General features: G+C 46.3%; 1 pseudogene; it reads right to left on the bottom strand.

The window, feature by feature from the left end:
- LOC128574182 (seizure 6-like protein) overlaps positions 1-13,706 on the bottom strand; it is an 82,176-nt pseudogene that overhangs the window by 38,259 nt on the left and 30,211 nt on the right.

The following is a 13,706-nucleotide window of genomic DNA, read 5'->3' as shown; positions in this document are numbered from 1 at the left end:
GGGCACCAGAAACTCTCCTCCCAAAGGCAACCAACTCTGGGGGGGTACCTCGCCTGCGCAGCCAGCAGGAGTCATCCCTGGCATCTAGGGCAATGCCCAGTAAAGAATGGAGAACCTAAAGAGTAGTAGCAATAACATTCTGAAAATATTTAGCAGCACAATCAAAGGTAAAAGGCCCCTGAGAAACATAAAAAAGAAGATCAATACTTGGGTTAGCCTCTCTGAGAGATGGACGTGTAACAGGCGGGGATGAAAAATGTTTTCCGGCTGGAAGTAAAAAAATGCAAGGAAGGAATTTTAGCATGCACGAGGCTTGTCAAGACAGCCAGTGGTCTGGGGGAGGGTGGCGTGTATTTTAGACCCAAGGTGGGGTAGAGAGAGGACAATTATATTAGATAGAGATGGGCAATTCTTCAAGCTAAGGGGAAGAAAGAAGCAAAGACATGGAGTCTTGCTGTAGCCAGAGGGTCTTTGGTGGTGACGGTGGTGGCGGAGGGCTTGGTAGGATGAGTCCTCCTTGTCACTGCTCCATCGTGGAAGTTGAGATGCCAGCCTAGTTTCTGGGAAGTGTAAGCACATCACTGAACTGCTGATTGAATCCTGCCTATTGAATTCCTGAGACTATCCCTTGCCCTGTTTCTCCCAGCTTCTCTGCTGCTGCCAAGAATCTTGGGGGTGGAGATAATTTACAGCTGGAACTGAGGAAGCCCAGGTGTGGGCACTGCTCTGCCCCTGATGAGGAGCCCCTCATTTTTGCTGGTACAGAGCTGCTTCTGCTGTGACATGACAGGGCTGCACCAGAGGCTGTGAGTTTGTGAAGTCCAGTCTTCCGACTGCCAGGGATGTTGGCAGCTTGGACTAGGGTGGTGTGGCCACTAATGAATGAAGGAGAGTTATAGGCGGGGAGAGAGAAGGGAAGGATGACAGTGGCTGAAGACCCCAGGAATGGGTATCGCAGTGTGTGAACTTAGCTCCAATGTAATAGCAGGTTTTGTTTTGTTTTAACAAGAGCAGGAGAGAAAGGCTTGGCAGCCATATTAAGGATCAAAAAAGGTATTTCTCGCATCTGTAGACACTAAAGTACATGAAATGGGAGCTGTTATTTTTTGATGGGGCTTCAGGAAGGGTCTTCAGAGGAGAACCAAGCTTCTGTTCAGGCAAGAAGGTAAAGATAATGCTTTGGGAAGCTGCACATGATAGGAGAGTGTGTTGATGATGATACAAATCTCAGCTCACATCGAAGGACACACAATGAACCTTAAAGTTAGGAGGCCTCATCTACTAAATCCTGATTTCATCCTTATGGAGTAGGTCTTACTACTCCCATTTTACACATGGCACAAAAAAGGTGCAGAGACATTCCCTGACTGACCCAAGGTCACAAAGCCCTTGGTGACAGTGCTGGGGCTCAAACCCTGGTCCTCTTAACTAGTCACTAGTACTGAGGGCGAGAGACCCTGACTTACGAAAATGCACTTCGTAAAGAATGTGCAACATACTATTAAACTGAGCTTCCTTTGTGGTCCTGGAATTCAGCAGAAGTCCCCTAAGCTAAGAACCAGACCGTGGGTGCTGAATGTTCCCACTTTCTAAAGGGAGATAAAACTGCATTTACTAACTGCACTGAAACCTTAAAAGACCACCCTAGCACAAAACCTTCACACAGACATATCTGGAGGGAACCATCTTAACCTGCATCCAAGCAGGAAAAAGAAAGTTTACCAGATGAGACACTTACCAATGTAGTTCATGATAAATCCCTGGCCCTTTCCAAAGACGAGGCCAGCAGGGTCCGAGTGGAACTGGATGGTTAGGTCTGGTGTGGAAGAGTACAGCTTCTGGGGGCCACTATTCCCAAGGTACTGCCCCAAGATGTGGGGCATGACCTCATCACCGTCATAGATGGTTAAGATGTCACTGTTGCTCAGGTTCAAGCTTGAAGGGCAGGGAGAAGCACAGGGGTCACACAAAACAAAGTATGGACATTCAATAAGCCTTCAATTACTTTTTTCAGACAACACATAATTTCTCTCTCTTTCTTTCTTTCTTTTTGAGACAGAGTCTCACTTTGTCACCATCAGTACAGTGCAGTGGCATCACAGCTCACAGCAACCTCCAACTCTTGGACTAGCGTGATCCTCTTGCTTCAGCCTCCCAAGTTGCTGGGACTGCAAGTGTCTCCCCCAAACACTAGGCTATTTTTAGAGACGATGTCTCGCCCTTTCTCTGGCTGGTCTCAAACTCCTGAGGTCGGGCGGTACACCTGTCTCAGCCTGGGGTTATAGGTGTGAGCCGCCGTGCCTGGCAACACATAATTTCTTAAGGCAAACTATGTGTTAAGTCCCAGGCTTAACACATTACTAGGAGTGACCCTTCCTATACACGTGACACACAGGTCTGTGGATGAATTGGGTTTTTGAAGATACATTTACGACATGGTCTTGCCTGCACAGGACCCACTGCAAAGTCAGATACTGCACTGTAAGAAGAATCTCCTTTGACAACCCCATTATCAACAACCATTTCTTGGGCGACAACTACGTGTTGGGTTGTGACATGGGCCTTTCATTCTGCTTTGATGCAGAACATGCTGACAGCTTGCTAATTATAACTCACCTTTTCATGTAAGGTGAAATGATCTTTTCACTTATCATGTGGCAAATACCTCAAAGTCAACTGAGTTTTCACTTAAGAGGGGCAGAGGGTGGGACAGAGGCACTTTATTCATGAAATAAGCCCAAACCTGCTATCACTGTTCATAGCATTAAAGAATGACACATTTTCAAAGACTTAAGTACAAGAAAGTACCTTGACACTAAATAATTGGGCCACAATGGACAGTTAATAATCCGGAAAACACTTCAATATACAACAGCAATGCGGGCCATCCTAGGCATGCTGATGAAATTGATCTGATTGAAAGAATGCCAGCTAGTTCAGCTTTGGCTGCGTTAGTCTTGAGCATTAACTCATGCTCTTTTCTTTTCTGTCTTCTCTCCCCCCTCTTTCTTTCTCTCTACTTCTGTCTCCTCTTCTTTGTCCTCCCTCCTTAACATTTTGTTCTGAGCACCTCTTGTATGCTAGGCATTGTGTTGCCTGGCAGAGAGTCACAGAATAGTGATGTAGCTAGATCATAAGCCAGGGATTGTGGCAGGAATTATGATCAAGGTAAGAGCAGAGAAGAGCTTCAAATTCAGGTTGAGGACATCATGGACGCCTCCCTGGGTGAGGTATTGCTTCTTACTCTGAAGCCTTAAGAAAGAGTAGGGGGACCTTGAGGCAGGTAGTCATGCAGGGTTGGGGGTAGACATGGGAGCTGCCGAGCTCCACAGGGACCAGACTATGGCTTACAGAGCTAAGCTCAGGACATCATCTTGCTGGAGATGGAGAGATACAGACTGGTTTGAAGTGAGAGCTGCATGACTGAGCAATTCATTGCCAGCGGAGAGGCATTCCAGGAAACGGCCCTGAGCACAGTTCCTGGAGCTGATGCAGGTTGACAGCAGCTCTCCCCACTGACAGCTTCATCCAAGGCCATGCTTGTCTGGGAGAGGGGAGGAGGACTGCCAGCTACCCATGTTGGTGTTTCAAGTGGTATGAACAAAACAACAGAAACGCAAAGGATGCTATTGAAGGTTTGCTTCTGGGGCACAGGGATTGCATTTTATTCACTCCAATACATTCTCATACCTCTCATGGTTCCTCATGTTAAGTTGCTCCAATGGGTGGCTGGAGGAGATTTTAACTGCCTTCCTCCCACAATCTTCATCAGCTTCCCCCATTCCACAGCTACCCCTAAACAGCCTCTCCTAATAACTGCTGTCTGCTTGCTTTGCACACATGGCTTCAAGATAAAGCCCCCTGCCAGTTTTCATCTAGACAGAGCACTCAGCGAGGGCAAAGTTTCCCGAGCCTGTCTGCTCTTGACTTGAGAGTTGACTCCAAATCTCGACTATGTTGAAATGCTTGAGTTGCCACCTGCCTTCTCTTGCACACAGTAGGTGCTCAACAAATGCTATCGTATAAAAGAGGCTGCCAGAGAGTTTATTTGACAGCAGAAACACTGGGGTTGATGTCAGCTCTTGACCTATGCGAGGGAAGAGCCGCTGAAGCTCTGAGTACCATGAGAACATCAATCACTCATGAAAGTCTCGGATTAGGCTGGTGAGAAACATGGTAGAGGGCAGATATTTATTCCTTAAAGCTGACATCACAGCTGATCTTCTGGCAGCAGTGGGTTCCAGACCGTGTGCAACTTGGCTTTATTCTATCGTTCATTTCAATGATTAAAATGTGTCAGCAGCATCTTCAAGGGTGCAAATAGCTTTGGTTTAAAAACTGTACCACAACTCTTTGTTCTCTGCAAAATGACAAGGAGCAATGCAGTGGAAAGAGCATGCTGGCTGGGAAATCAGGGAGGTCTGATTCTCCTCTTTGTCACTTTCACGGAAGGCATGCAGTCTTTCTGATTTTTTTTCTGCCTGTGAATTGAACTTAATGTTTCTAGTCTATGTCCTGAGCTTTGGGAAGGAGGGAAGGCATGCACAGAGTTTGGAATCAAATTCCAGACTCACCATTAGCACCAGAACAAGTCTGGGTTGTCTGGATGTTATGTTGTTATGTTCCAGTTTTATTATGGTCATCATGATTATGGCCTTTGTCATCGTCACGCTCACCCTAACATCATCACCACCATCTTCATTCTTCTCTCTTTGCATTTCTGTTTATGCTAATTAAGGTCTTGTTTCCAGCAAGAGGCAGTTTTGTCCCCCATGAGACATTTACTATGACTGGAGACATGATTTTCCCAACTAAGTGGGTATCACTGCTGAGTAGAAGCCAGGAATGTTGTGAAACATCCCACGTGTGTAAGACAGCCCCCATTCCAAAGAAATACTTAGTCCAAAATGTCACTAGTGCTGAGGGCGAAAGACCCTGACTTCATAAAGAATGTGCAACAGACTATTAAACTCAGCTTCCTTTGTGGTCCTGGAATTCACCAGCAGTCCCCTAAGCTAAGAACTGGACAGTAGGTGCTGAATGTTCCCACTTTCTAAAGGGAGATCCTTGGCTGCGGGTTGAGATTAGAAGAAGCAGAGCCAAGCAAAGCCTGGAGTGTTTGGCTGTCTGGGAGACTGTCCCCGGCAGTGCCTGGTGGGGAAGTGAAACGGGAGGATGAAGAGACGGAATTGATGCAGAGTGCGTCTGGGATGTGGTCCTGCAGGAACCTTTAGAGAGAGCGTAGGACACAGCCGGAGGGAGAGGGAGCTGGGGTACTTATCCTCCAACTTCTTACCCTTATTGGCTGAGGGCTGTTCCCAGGTATATTGAATCTTCGGCTTGCCCATGTGGTACCGCAGAAAGGCTTCCGGTGACCCGGGCTTGCTGGAGGAAGTCATCATGGGCACCTGTGGCCAGCGCTGCAGGCCTTGGAGAGGGTACCGATGGCAAGATCTTCTACCGTCGATGTAGCTCTTCCAGTTTGCACCCTTACTCCAGCACCATATGAGAGAAGGTAATGAATCCACTGGGCCTTTGAAGAGGCCAGCAGGTAGGGTGCGTGGGCAGGGGAGCTGTCGCTGTGGGATACTATAGGGAGGAGGGGAGAAAGTGTATCATTTTCACTTCAGCCCCAACATGGAGCACTTCAGGGGAACTCCTGGTGACTGGGCAGGTGTTTTTCTCTTGAGGCACAGGGACGAGAGGCTGGATTTGATTTCCACCAAGAGAAGAGTAAGAGTAAAATCCAGCTGGGCCTGCCTACTTTCCTGGGGGCAGATCAAAGAGGGGAAATGGGGTATTGAGAGTGAGCTTCCCATGACTGATGAGGTCGGGGAACAATTTATTTTTCCCTCCAGGGAGCAGCCAACAATAGTTCCCCTTAGAAACGAAGGGCTCAACTACGACTTGAACTTGGCCTTAGAAGTGAGAACAATGCCACCTAAAAATTTGTATCCTCATATTGACTTGAAATTAAAAAGAAAAAAAGAACTTTGCTGATAGAAACTAATCAAAGGGGAAAAGTAAGAGTAGACAGGCTCAGGAGACTTTACCCTCACTGAGTGCTCTGTCAAAAGAGTTTCCCCCGCCCCCCAGCATTCTATACATTCTGTAACATGACAGTGCAGTTGACTGAGGCTCCCCTGTCCTTTTCCCGTGAGAAAGAAGCAGCCCCTTGTCCTTTTTCACTGCAAAATTCCCAGCTAAGGGAGCCCCAAGGGAAAGGTGAAGTTTCAAATGAATAATGCTTAGAGTTATGTGATTATTAGACTGGACTGCACTTCTTATGAGCAGAAGACCCATGAAAATGCAGCTTTCACCCTGAGAAGAAAAATGACAGAGAACACACCTGAAGGGGCATTGGGAGAATGAGTGAAGTGACTCTCTGCTGCATCCTTCCGAATCTGCCTTTTGGACAGACTGGTTCCAATGACATGCACACACGGATACTGGCAGTTTAGTTCCCCTTCCCCTATGCACAGATGCCCCTGCATCTTTCTTTGCTCATCCACGTATTTGCTGAACGTATTCAGCATCCCAGCATTGGACCATTCTTAGCAGCTCAGACGAAAATGTGGAGAACTGACTGACCACAGGGAGATTGGCCACAGGGCAGATCGGGTTTTCTGCTGAGGTCTGAATTGAGATGTCAGCCATGTACAATCCAGGGAGGCGCTGAAAAATCAGGATGTCGGTTTGACTTCCGGACCAAGGGGAGATGCAGAGGTGGTGACAGGCAGGCAAGTTTGTTCTGACTGGGATCCCCTTAGGGAGGATTCTGCAGGACAAGAGAGCTTCCCAAGGCCACAACCTGCCTGCTCAGCTTTCCACAGGGACAGAGTATGGGTTCTTGGCAGGACCCCAGCTTCCGAGTCTCCTTCTACAATTCCCCCTTTCTCCTTGGTGATCGTCTGCAGCTTTGTTCAGATCACTGCCATCTTTCACCTGGACTCCTGGACAGCTCCCTGCTGGCTTCCTGACTCCATCCTCACCTGGCCCCAAGCCCTCCTCCTCTCTGCGGCCAAGTCAATCCTCCCAGAACATAAATCTGATCCCTTTATTCAACAGATGAATGGAGAAGCAAAATGTGGTCCACCCATGTAATGGAACATTATGCTGCCGTGAAAAGGAGCAAAGGACTGATACATGTGAACCCCCCAAAGATGCTCAGTGGAAGAAGCCAGACCTAAGGGTCACATACAACATAGTAGAATTCTTTCCATTGATATAAAATATCCAGAATAGGCAAATCCTTATAGACGGGTCACAGATTGGTGCTTGCTGGGGCTGGAGGGAGAGGGGAATGGAGAAAGACTTCTTAATAGGTGTGGAGGTTTCTTTTGGGCTGATGAAAATGTTTGGGAACTAGATAGAGGTGCTGGTTGTCCACCACATTGTGAATGTACTAAATGTATGTAATACATATACGTTAAATTGTATGCCCCCCCTGTGAAATTCACCTCAATTTATAAAAACCAGCTACCACCACCTCATCTTAGTGCAGAATGCAAACTTCTAATCCTAGTTTTGAGGCTCTGTATATTTCTCTTCTGCATCCCCTTCCCTCCCTGTAGCCTCGATCTCTGGCTGTCCCTTCTAAGCCAATATTTTACCACCACCCCGTCTGCACTACTCGTCAATCTCTCCTTTGCAGCTTTCCTCCTTACCTTCCTTTTGCCTTGAAGGGCTTCCTTAGCCTTTTTCTCTAGACCTGAGTAATTCCTGCCTGCCCATTAGTCTTGTTCTTCCAGGATTCGCTCACATGTAGATCCCCAGATGTTCCCTCTGAGTCTCGGCTGCAGTCCCTTCTGTGCTCCCCCCTCAGAAGGAGCTCAGCATCCGGTGTTGCAGTGGTGTGGAACACGTCTGCCTGAGACCAGGAGCTCCCTGTGCACTCCCCAACCCCATCTTGGTCATTACTGTGTCCCCAGCGCTTGGCACTGTTCCAAGTGTGTGCCAGGTGAATCAGTGCTGGCCCATGGCAGGTGGCTGGCTCTTGGCCTCAGCTCCCACTCAGAGTGGATGGGGCCCTGACCCTATCGGACTCTTACCTGGTCCAGCCTTGGGATGGGGACTTGGCTCATCCAGGGCCCTGACTACGTTCAGCACTTACTCTTGAGGTGTAAGTTGGAAACCTCAGCCCTGTCGCCTATCCCACAGGATTTCTGCCTGCCTGTCTCCAGGGCTCCTGTTGCTCATGCCCTCAGCTCTTAGGAAGACCAGCAGGGTCAAGTCTGATACCACCTGACATCCCTGCATGCTTGAGAGGACAGTCCAGGGCTAGCCCACTGCCTTGTCCACTGGGCTCCAGCCTCCTCTCCTCCCCCATGTGGGTCTTGCTCTGGGCACACCTCACAGCCCCTTGGAGGGCCTGAGTAGCCAGTAGCGGGCGAGCTACCCAGTTCTTCCCCAGCTGGCTGCCTCTTTCATCTCCTGCTTTTCTCCAGCCAGTAAAAACTCTGATCTCATCAGATGTCTGAGAAAGTATTTCCTGGAACCCATCTCTATCTTTTGAATAACAACAGTGCTGCCTACTAAGTACTAAGCATTCAAACAGTTCCATAAACTAAGACTTATGATTATCTCCACTTCACATATAAAAAACCTGAGGCTTGACCAGGAGAAACCACTCATCCAGGGTCACATAAGAATCAAACCCAAGACTCAGGCCTTAGGTCTGAGCCATCACTTTCTACGAAGACCTGTGAAAGCCACAGAAGCATGTCTCCAAGAAGCCTCCCTAGCTTCAGTCCTACATTAGAAAATATGACAAAAAACTGCAAATAAAACCAACCAAATACGGGTGAGAACGCCACATTTATTGCCTCCCCAATCCTGGTGTGCCTGTGTTCTTACGACGTCACTGCTAACATATATTTGATTTTGCCTGTTATTTCCAACTCTTTTTTTCCCTGCCAAGGTAATAATTATTTTCTGTACAACTCTTTGTTTCTTTTTCTAATTTTTAATTTAAAAAATTATTTATATTTTTAATCGAAATGTAATAATTGTACATACTTATGGGGTACAAAGTAGTATTTTGATACATGGATGCAAAGTGCAACGATCAATTCTATCACCTCAAACAGTTACCATTTCTTTGTTACCACCCAGTGCTAAAGAATTCTAGAACTGAGTCATCCTATCTGGCCGTCATTTTGTGTTCCAGACTCCCTGTTTTAAACCCATCTTGTCTCTGGTAGTGCCTGTGGCTCAGTGAGTAGGGTGCTGGCCCCGTATAGTGAGGGTGGTGAGTTCAAACCCAACCCTGGCCAAACTGCAACAATAAAAACAAACAAACAAAAAAACCCCATCTTGTCTCTTAAACATTGTACATTTCTCCATAACACATTTATTTCATTTTTTTTTGTTGTTATTATTGATCATGTAGAGCAGAGTCTGCAATGAAATCAGTGTTAAACTTGTTACTCAGGCTGGGTGGCTTTATTTTGGTAGATAAGAGATTTCTGTAACGGTTTTTGAAATATTAGAAAGAGTTGGAGATAGATACATAAGAAAGAAATTGCAGTGGTTGCCTCTAGGCAGGGGAGCCCACCAGGGGGCTGTTTCCTGGGGAAAGGTGGAAAACAATTTTCACAGTAGACCCTTTTGTACCTTTGCATTTTGAATCATGTGAATGTATTACCTCTTCAAAAAGGATAAAAACAGCCTAAAGGACTCTCATTATTGTTTTCACTGGGGTCTAGAGAGTGGAAAAGGTGAGAATAGAATGCAAATTAGAATTTGACGCATGTCAGCACTCTTCTTCTGTGAGGTAATTCTTCTCCTCACCAGCAGAGGGCAGTGTATGCCTAAGCGCAGTATCGGGCCTTGCCCTCCCCGCCCCCAAGCAGGTGATCCCCGCCTTACTCCAATCCAAACCATCAGGATGTGAGGAGATGGTAGTAGGTGAAGTCTGTAACTATTGAGCAGGAGTCAAATTTTACAGAGGGTGGAGAAAGAAATGATGAGCAAACTATCTTACTTTTCTTTATTTCTTTCCGAACAAACATTTGACCCTTGCTTAGAAATCTTGCCTTTGAAAGTCTTCCTTGCCAGACACACTGTCTGAGCCTATAATTTTAGCTCTTTGGCAAGCCAAAGAGGAAGGATCACTTGAGGTCAGGCATATGAGCTCAGCCTCAGCAAGAGGGAGACCCATCTTTACTAAAAATAGAAGAATTAGCAGGGTGCCTGTAGTCACAGCTACTGGGGAGGCTGAGGTAAGAGGATCACCTGAACCTAGGAGTTTGAGGTTGCTGTTATGTAGGCTGATGCCACAGCACTCTAGCCTGGACGACAGAGTGAGACTGTCTTAAAAAGATAAATAAAGGCTTCCTCTAGTGATAGTCACAAGATAATTTTAGGCAGACAAACATATTTTAAAATGTCTAATGCTTACACATTCATTAAAATGAGAATTAGAAAAATATATAAATGTAAGGTTTTGCACATCAAATTCTAATTTCATGGGCATTATTTGCTTAGAGTAAGCCAAGTGAAAAAGGAGAGCCAATTTACATGGGGATTTTAGGAAGAACAACAACAAAAGAGAAGTAGCTGGTAACAGATCGGGTCCAGGGAAATAGCAACACTTTAGCCCACAAAATAAAGTCTGTTTCCTTCCAGGAGGTCTGCAGCTGGATCCTAACCCATCCTTTGCTGTCTCAAACGTCCAGTACAGCAGACCCCTGGGGCCCCCTAGACCTGCCTCCATGTTCTGTGCCTTAGTCCATGCGGATCCTTCTACCTAGAAAGCCCTGCCCTCTCTTCTCTGCTGGACATCTAACTAATTCTGCAAGGTTTTCCTCTGTGCTCTGTGCTCCAGCCTGTGTTTAAAGCTATCTAATAATTAGCCAAGGTTTTCCTAAGACTCTCCCTAGGTCAAGACCTGTTTAAGCACTTTACCCGTACCATCTCATCTTATTCTCGGACTAACATTATAAATAAGAGGTGTTCACGCCCATTTCACAGACAAGCAAACTGAGGCACTGAGAGGCAAAGAAGCATGCTCAAGCTCAAACAGCTAGTCAAACAGGACAGCCAGAATCCAGACGCATGTTGTTGGAAGACAGAACATGAGTAATAAAATCACCAAACTCCACCTGTCTGTGTTGGCTCTCTGAAGATACATGCTCTTCACCCCAATCTTTGGAGCCTGCACAGGGCTTGGCACAGGTGAAATAAATGTCATTTAAATGAACAGATTAAAGTGAGTTTATCTCCATTTCCCAGATGAGGAATCTGAGGCTCAAGGACTTAAATAACTTTTTCTAAGAAAACACTACTTTGCACTAAAGCTAGGATCTCCATGGGAAGGTAGAGATAATGATTAAATGAACCCTAGGATATAAAAAAGGAGGACAAGAGAACCAAAACCTATAAATGCAGTTGTGGGTACAATACAATTACATTTATAGTTTTTTCCTTGAAAAAGAAAAACCTGTTTAGAGTTTCTTTTTTTTTATTTTTTTATTTATTTATTTTTTATTTTTTTAATTTCTTTTTTTTATTAAATCATAACTGTATACAATGATATGATTATGGGGCATCATACACTCACTTCATAAACCATTTGACACATTTTTATCACAGTGGTTAACATAGCCTTTCCGGCGTTATCTCAGTTACTGTGCCAAAACATTTACATTCTACATTTACCAAGTTTCGCAAATACCCCTGTAATATGCACCACAGGTGTGATCCCACGGATCCCCCTCCCTCTACCCACCCACCCCTTTCCCACTTCCCCCTATTGTTAAGTTGTAGCTGGGTTATAGCTTTCATGTGAGAGTCCCAAATTAGTTTCATAGTAGGGCTGTGTACATTGGGTATTTTTTCTTCCATTCTTGGGATACTTTATTAAGAAGAATATGTTCCAGCTCCATCCATGTAAACATGAAAGAGGTAAAGTCTCCATCTTTCTTTAAGGCTGCATAGAATTCCATGGTATACATATACCACAATTTATTAATCCATTCGTGGATCGATGGGCACTTGGGCTTTTTCCATGACTTAGCAATTATGAATTGGGCTGCAATAAACATTCTGGTACAAATATCTATGTATCAATTCTCTCATCTGATTCCCTCAACCCCACAGTGAGGTGGTCAGAGAAAATGTTATTAATCCCATTTTACAGAGGAGTGAAGTCCAGACACCAAGGCCCCTTGCCCCTTCATGATGCCACACAGGTGGCACCAGGCACTTCTCGGCACCATGGAATTTCCAAGGGGCCCTTTGGCCCAGTGCTAATTTGGTTTCAATTAAATTTGATAAAATGGCAGAAAGGACAAGAAAACATGTCAGCTGCAGGGAGGGCATAGAAAACCAATTTCTTTGGTTCCCTAAAGGAAAACATAAAAAATTAACAGTTTTTTAGTTTCCTTCCTTATACTTTCCTTCCTCTTTTCCAAGTATTCACCCCCTTCCCAGTGGTTCTCAGCACTGGCTGTGGATCAGAATCTCTGGGGATGTTTAAAACCTGCTTTCAAACCAGTCAGGCTCTTGGAGACTCAGGCCCTTGGAGGAGGCTCCGCTGGGCAGCCAGGACCAAGAGACTTATGCTCAAAGTTGCAGCCTGGAGGGAACCTGGTCTCAGTCCCAGTTTCAGAGAGACACTGTTTCCCACTGCCTTTCCCCTTTCCTTCTTTTGTCCACCTTTCTCCCCACTTCAACCTATTTTCCTCTTATTCCCAAAGGAAAGAGAGGGCGTGCCTTTCCTCTGGGCATGCCTCTGGCTGCTCAGGCTGTTTCTCTTTTCCACATCCCTGGGCCAACCCTCTCAGAGCTAACCTCGAGGCAGCATAGTCAATGGGGGAGGTTGGATTTGCATGTAGAGGTGTGTTTGTTTGTATGCTGTGTGTGGTGTATGGTGGTGTGATGTGTGTGTGACATATGTCTCTGTGTGTGTGGTGTGGTTTGTGCGTGAGATGTGTGTATGTGTAGTGTGGGATGTCTGTGTGGTGTGTGTGGTATATCTGTGAGTGTGATGTGTGGCATGTACCTGGTATCTCTGCATGTGCCCACACACACGTGCATGTGTGCAGAGGGAGGTGGGCCCAGGGCTCTGAATTGCTGGAGGAAGATATTAGAGGGCTTTTTCTAGCAGATGCCAACAGCTGCTGTTGTTTCTAGTCCTTCCACATCCTTGTTGGGACCTGTGTCCTGAAGGCTCGGCCTTGGTGCAGCTCATCTGAGCAGCCAAGACACTCCAATAACCCCCACCTGGAGATCTGCTCCCACCTGGGGTGGGAACTCCGCTAGGAAAAAACAAACCCTTGGAAACCTGGAGGGCTTGTCATGAGTTCTCCCTGGGAGCCCCCCAAGGGGCTTCTAGGGTCTTCCCTGGGCTTTGACTGTCACAAGACCACAGCCCCGGCCTCAGCCACAGTCCCTCAGCCTCCTGCCTGGCTCCCTACACCTCCACCCCACCCTCTGCCTTCTTGAGTGTGGCTCTGTTTCACCCTGGGTCTGAGCATGCTGCTTACCTGCTCACCTGCTCAGAACTCTCAAGAGAGGCTGCCCTCAGGATCAGTCAGTTCTATTTTGTGAACGAGGATTGAGGGGAGACAAGGGACATGGTCTCAATATTAGACAGCCAGGTCTGAAACTGTGTCCAACAGTTAAGCATTTCCCCCATTGGACAATCATTTTCCTCATCTGTAACATGGGAAACAAATACAGTAGAAGCTCCATAGTTGACT

The sequence above is a fragment of the Nycticebus coucang genome, chromosome 21 (assembly GCF_027406575.1).
Source record: "Nycticebus coucang isolate mNycCou1 chromosome 21, mNycCou1.pri, whole genome shotgun sequence".
Taxonomy (NCBI): Eukaryota; Metazoa; Chordata; class Mammalia; order Primates; family Lorisidae; genus Nycticebus; species Nycticebus coucang.
The sequence above is the reverse complement of the archived record's forward strand: the minus strand, read 5'-3'. Positions and strand labels throughout refer to the sequence as shown.